General features: G+C 43.4%; 1 protein-coding gene across 32 annotated transcripts in view; it reads left to right on the top strand.

Annotated features, from left to right (window-relative positions):
• The first annotated feature begins 455 nt into the window (after window positions 1-455).
• Window positions 456-6,000, top strand: part of NUMB (NUMB endocytic adaptor protein) — a 195,912-nt gene continuing 190,367 nt past the window's right edge. For 10 of the 32 annotated variants that reach the window (XM_024348783.3, XM_054666097.2, XM_054666102.2 and 7 more), the window contains exon 1: window positions 603-708. The gene's annotated coding sequence lies outside the window, so the exon portion shown is untranslated. Of the gene's footprint in view, window positions 709-855; window positions 935-6,000 lie in introns of those variants that run through there. The other 22 variants (XM_054666103.2, XM_016926365.4, XM_016926371.4 and 19 more) reach the window with 10 other exon arrangements.

Raw genomic sequence — 6,000 nt, 5'->3', positions numbered from 1 at the left:
TGAAAGTTTGCGCTTTGCGCTTTAGCATTGAGGCTCCTGGAAAGAACTTCAATGAAATTGGATGCATTGAGACCAAAGAAAAGAAGGGGACATTTTTATCTCTCTGATACCTTTCTCCCCAAGGCTTGGAAACACTTCTTAAACACAACCTCTGATGTTGGTGTTTTGTAAGTACTACCCCTATGAATAAAGCTAGCAGAGATAAGCTTCTCCTTGCAGGAAGTGAGCTGGAGAAGTGGAAGAGTTTACAGAGAAAACTCTACAACAAAGAGTTAACCCTTCCCGTGTAACCACGAATGTGAGCGTCTACCCCTCCTTTGCTTTCTACTGCGCAACCAAACTGTGCACAAGCGTGAATCAACCTTAACCGTCACGTCTCTTGCCAGTTAGCTTAACAGACACTTTTAGCAGCCTATCATAACTTCGAATTGCCCAACCCTCAACCAATTACAACTAAAGCTTGGGCTAGGACGCTCCAGGTCCGGGCGGGGGCGAATACCGGGTTTAGGAAAAGGGGCGGTAAAGAGCGATGACGGGCGGGTATACTAAACCAATCAGAGAGGAGAGCTGCCGCCCCACTATCCAATGGATAGGTTAGAAGTATGAAAGAGGGTGGGCCTGTTGTCATGGGGGAGGTGGTGGCGCTTGGTGGCCACTGGCGGCCGAGGTAGAGGCAGTGGCGCTTGAGTTGGTCGGGGGCAGCGGCAGGTGAGTGCCGGTAACGCGGGTCAGAGATCTGGGGGCCGTCGCGGGGCGGAATCTCCAGCTCAGCACTCCGGAGGCGGAGGCCGGAGGAAGGGGGCCTGGACTTCGGGTCGGGGCCCGGGCCGGGGCCGGGGCCAGGGCGGAGGCGGCGGGGGCGGCGGCGAGTTCGCGCTGACTGGGCTAGGGGGAGAATGGCTGGGCTTCTGGCTACAGAGTTCTCCCGAGGAAGGTAGGCTACGGCCGGACACGCGCGAGTCAGGCCAGGAGGTCCGTTGGGACGTCCAGCTGCTCCGGTCTAGCGCGCTGACCGGCGGCCACTGTGTGAGGAGTAGGTATCTGAGGAAACGGAAGCGGCCAGGGTCCCAGAGAGGGGGTGACCTGTAACGACCTGCTCCGAGGGCGGGGTGTCTTGGGAATACCCAGGACGGCTTGGGTGCCAGGGAGAAGAGGAACCCGGGAAGCCCGGCAGCGGCCGGTGAGGAGAGAGCGGGGTGGGGGGCAGGGGAACTGGGAGTGGCCCCGGTCCGAGGGAGGTAGGAAGGCCGAGGGTGGCCAGGGTCCCGGGTGACAGGGAGCAGACTTGCTCCAAGTAGGGGCGTCTGAGGAAACGCTCGGAGGGGGTTGAGGACCCTCCTGAGAAAAGCGGCTGTCCAAGGGAGGGGGCTCCTGGAGAGATGAGGAGCAGCGGGTCTTCGGAGGGTCGGACGAGTAGAGATCTTGCACCTCTTGGGGGAGGAACCGGAGCGCCCTGCGCCCCCATAGCTGAGCTGGGATGGGAGACCCAACTGGCCTGGCCGCTCCGGCTCTGAGGATTCCTAGGGGACCAGGAAAGAAGTCCTCGAGGAGTGGCTCGCGTTTGAGACCGGGGTGAGGAGCCAGCAGGGGAGTGGAAGTTCCCTCGGTCGGAGAGGAGTCATGCAAAATGGGACGGAGATGGGCGGAGGTGGGGGAGAATCCCTATAGGAGGGGATAAGGTAGAGAAAGAAAGTTGCCCGAGGAGAGAGTAATGGTTTCGTGGAACTGGCTAGGACAGTAGATATATGAGAAATTAACAGTGAAGCCATGTAGGTTCACAGGTCTTCACAAATAGAAGAAACTTCAGTTTCATAATTAATACCAAGATGACATCTAGGACCAAAGCAAAGCTCCTAAAAGCAAGGTTAAGTGACTTGTTTTAGAAAAGAAATTTGTTTTAGGATGATGGCAGTAATATTAGGAAATAGGTTCATTGACAGGGTGGGGAACTTGAGAGGGAAAAGGGGAGGAGTAGCTGAACTAAAGGAGTAGAAGTAGATACTTATCAGAAAGAGGGTAGGCATACTCGGCTAAAGTGAAAAGTTTTGAGTTCTAGTTCCACCACTTAGCTAAGTTTCTGTGCAGTTTCCTCATCAGAATACTAATAGTAATAGTTCCTACTTTGTAAGGTGGTGGTGGTGTTTTTTTTTCATGTGAGTTGGTATTTGTAGAGCTTTTAGGATAGTGACTGGCACATAGTCGTGTGTACTGGATTGTTCAATAGACGGTAAAGACCTGACTTCTTAAATAGAAGATAAAGACCTGGCTCGCAGATGTTAGCTTGCATCAAAATCACCTGGAGGGCTTGGTAAAATGTAGATTGCTTGGCCCCACCTGGGGGTTTCAGTAGGTCTGGGGTGGGGCCCAATAATTTATATTTATCTCAAATGATGATCACGTTGGTCAGAGGACCACACTTTAAGAACCACTTACTTTAATGAAACCGGTAATAATGGTAGCAACTTTAAAATACCTGCTAAAGAGACAGGTAGAGGCAAATTGCCCAAAAGATCCTATTATAAAGGATACTCATTTTTAGCCTGTGTTTTTCAAACTGTGGATTGTGATTTATTAGTAATTTATAAAATCAATGTTGTGAGTTTTTACCTGCATTGAAAATAAAATGTAGAACAGAATAAACTGACATTGCATTTGGTAAGGAAAAGTATTGTTTTGGGAAACTTTTCTACATGTATGTACTAGGTCACAATGTAAAGTGTATTTCTTTTTTTGAGTTCCTGGCCAAAGGATAAAATATATTTCTTACAGTTAAAAAAGTCTGAAAGCTGGGTGCGGTGGCTCACGCCTATAATCCCAGCACTTTGGGAGGCCAAGGCGGGCGGATCACTTGAGGTCAGGAGTTCAAGATCAGCCTGACCAACATGGTGAGACCCCCCCCCCGCGTCTTTAAAAAAAATACAAAATTAGCTGGGCGTGGTGGCGCGTGCCTGTAATCCCAGCTACTTGGAAGGCTGAGGCTGGAGAATTGCTTGAACCCCGGAGGTGGAGGTTGCAGTGAGCCGAGATCATGCCATTGCATTCCAGTCTGGGCAACAAGAGTGAAACTCCATCTTAAAAAAAAAAAAAAAGGTTTTTTGGGGAGTATTATATTCCATTAAATTTCTTCAGTTTCTGATTTGGTTCCTCCTGTGTTTGTCTTGTCACGTATTGTGTTATGCCTCTGACTCTGGAACTTTTTTGGATATTGAGAATCTTTGGCATGAGAACTTAAGGGAATCTGAGGCAGAGAAATTGAATGGTGTTTCTCAGATGTTGTCCGCTTTTGTTTCACTTGTGCCCTCTTGTTCACCCTTTCTTTTTTATCACTGTACTGTAAAGCATTGTTTGTAAAAACCTGAGTATACACAGACATATTGACAGTAAACAACACTGAAATGGACTGACTTGAGAAAATTTCATGTATAGAAAATAAGCAAAAACAAAGTAAGAAACATTGCAAAAGAGAAAAATGAAAAGATATTTCCTGTTTAGAGAGTAAAAATACTAAGTATTTCTTATCCTTACACTAATATAAAACATATACAGATATTTTTAAAGGAACTAGATATACAAATTTCTAGGTCTTTGTAGAGAAAAGAAATAGTGGTAATATGTGACAGCAAAATGCACCTGGGATAGAGGCTTAACTACAAAGTAAATCATTTATTAAGAGGGAGCTTTTGTTTTGATGGTTTTCTCCCTTGAGAATAAACTGGATGTGGTATATGTTGTAAACTTAACTTGTTTGAGGAACCTAAATGTAATTTACAGCATGTTTTTAAAAAGAATATGTATGTTTTATCTGTACGTGGTTTGATTTTTCTTCCATTGAAAGCTAGATGGTTTATATTTAGGAGTTGATTTAGATCTGTTTTTATGGCTGTTAAGAACAGAGGAAGCAGTATTGAAAACTGAAAGAGATCCTTGCAGCTTTCTTTAAAATCTTTAATCCAGGGGATTATGTAACCTCTTCATTAATGTTTTATGAAATTGTGAAGAAACTGTTGGTATAGCTTTGCATCAGGATTTTTGGTTTATTTTTTTCTCTCTCAAAAATAATTTTTAGTTTTATTTCAGATTATATTTCCTTAAAATTTTTATTTTCATTTGGAAGACTGCAAGGCATATAACCATTGCATATCTGAGTTCTAAAGCAGATGCGGACTTTTCACAAAATAAATTTACTGCTTTTTTTCTGTGACATAAGTTTCGAGAAGGAAAGCTTTTGATTTCTTGCATTGAGTTCAGTGGATTATTCTTACCACTAGAGTTGTTTTGTTGAAGTCATGGTACATTTATATAGATCATTCAGTTCTACACCAAATGATGGAAGAATGAGAAATCCTATATGACAAATAGAAAAGTTCATTCTTCATAATTGAGAACATTGAGCAGTTTGATTACCTGGTTTTAATAAGTGGACTTATTATTCATCTGATTATACTTATCTAGGAATAGCTTTGATTGCCCAAATAATTTTACAGTGGGATTTGGTTGTCTGTAGTTGAATAAATGGTGGTTTTTAAATCCCAAAATCCTAACTGTGCTATTTAATGAGACTCAGTTACACATACTGAAGTTTTATTTAGGTAAGTGATTTTAAAAAGTAGAAGTTCAATTAACACTAGTTAATTAAGTTTATTTTCTATTTCAGAGAAGCCTTGTCTTGTTTTATAAGTTTCTGATCTACTTTTCTGCTTCCTGCTCTCCAACTCGCTGTACAATAAATTCTAATAGAAATGTGGGTAACTAAAAATCTAGTTCTGTAAAAGTATAAAACCCCTATATCTAGTTTTTTAGTTTGCTTCAAAACTTCCTAAACTAATTACCTTTAAAAAAGTATTTTATATAATAGAGTACTTGAAAAGCTACATTTTACTTTGGACTTGCCAAAACACATCTGTTGTGTGTAACAGGTTTTGATTTCTAGAGAATAGATCTTGAATTCTGCAGATTTCTGAACTCTGATTTTTTTCCTTTTTTTTAAAGAAAATTTCAACTTTTAGTTTAGATTCTGAGAGCACATATGCAGGTTGGTTATATGGGTATATTGTGTGATGCTGAGGTTTGAGGTATGATTGGTCCTGTCACCCAGGTAGTGAGCATAGTACCCAATAGTTCTTCAACCGTTCCCCCCCGCCCAACTTTTTCCCTCCCTCATTTTATGTTTTCTTGATAGGGCTGGGGAGAAATAAAACAATATACTCCTTAAATTAAAAAACAATTTTTTTGCTATCTTATTTTTTTAATCTTGACATTATAGTGCATCCTTTAGTGGCAAAATTTGTTTAAGGGGCCGGGTGCGGCGGCTCATGCCTTTAATCCCAGCACTTTGGGAGGCCGAGGCAGACGGATCACGAGGTCAGGAGATCGAGACCATCCTGGCTAACACAGTGAAACCCCATCTCTACTAAAAACACAAAAAATTAGCCGGGCATGGTGGCACGCGACTGTAGTCCCAGCTACTTGGGAGGCTGAGGCAGGAGAATGGCTTGGACCTAGGAGGCGGAGGTTGCAGTGAGCTGAGATCGCGCCACTGCACTCCATCCTGGGCGACAAAGCGAGACTCTGTTTTGAAAAAAAAAAAAAGGAAAATTTGTTTTAGTAATGTAACATATTATAAATTTTATTATAAGAGGTAGAAATACTATACAGGGCTTTAGGATGTATGTTCAGCTGCAACACACAGGTAGTGATAAATAAGATATCATTAAATACTAGGTACAATATTGCCATATATTTTGGAGATTATAAAACGTGCACTTTGAGGCTAGGCGTGGTGGCTCATGCCTATAATCCCAGCACTTTGGGAGGCTGAGGCGGGTGGATCACCTGAGGTCAGGAGTTTGAGACCAGCCTGACCAACATGGAGAAATCCCGTCTCTACTAAAAATACAAAATTAGCCAGGCGTGGTGGCACATACCTGTAATCCCAGCTACTCAGGAGGCTGAGGCAGGAGAATCACTTGAACCCAGGAGGTGGAGGTTACAGTGAGCCAA

The sequence above is a fragment of the Pan troglodytes genome, chromosome 15 (genome assembly GCF_028858775.2).
Source record: "Pan troglodytes isolate AG18354 chromosome 15, NHGRI_mPanTro3-v2.0_pri, whole genome shotgun sequence".
NCBI classification, from domain to species: Eukaryota; Metazoa; Chordata; class Mammalia; order Primates; family Hominidae; genus Pan; species Pan troglodytes.
Note: the sequence above shows the minus strand (reverse complement) of the source record. Positions and strands in the feature narration are given on the sequence as shown.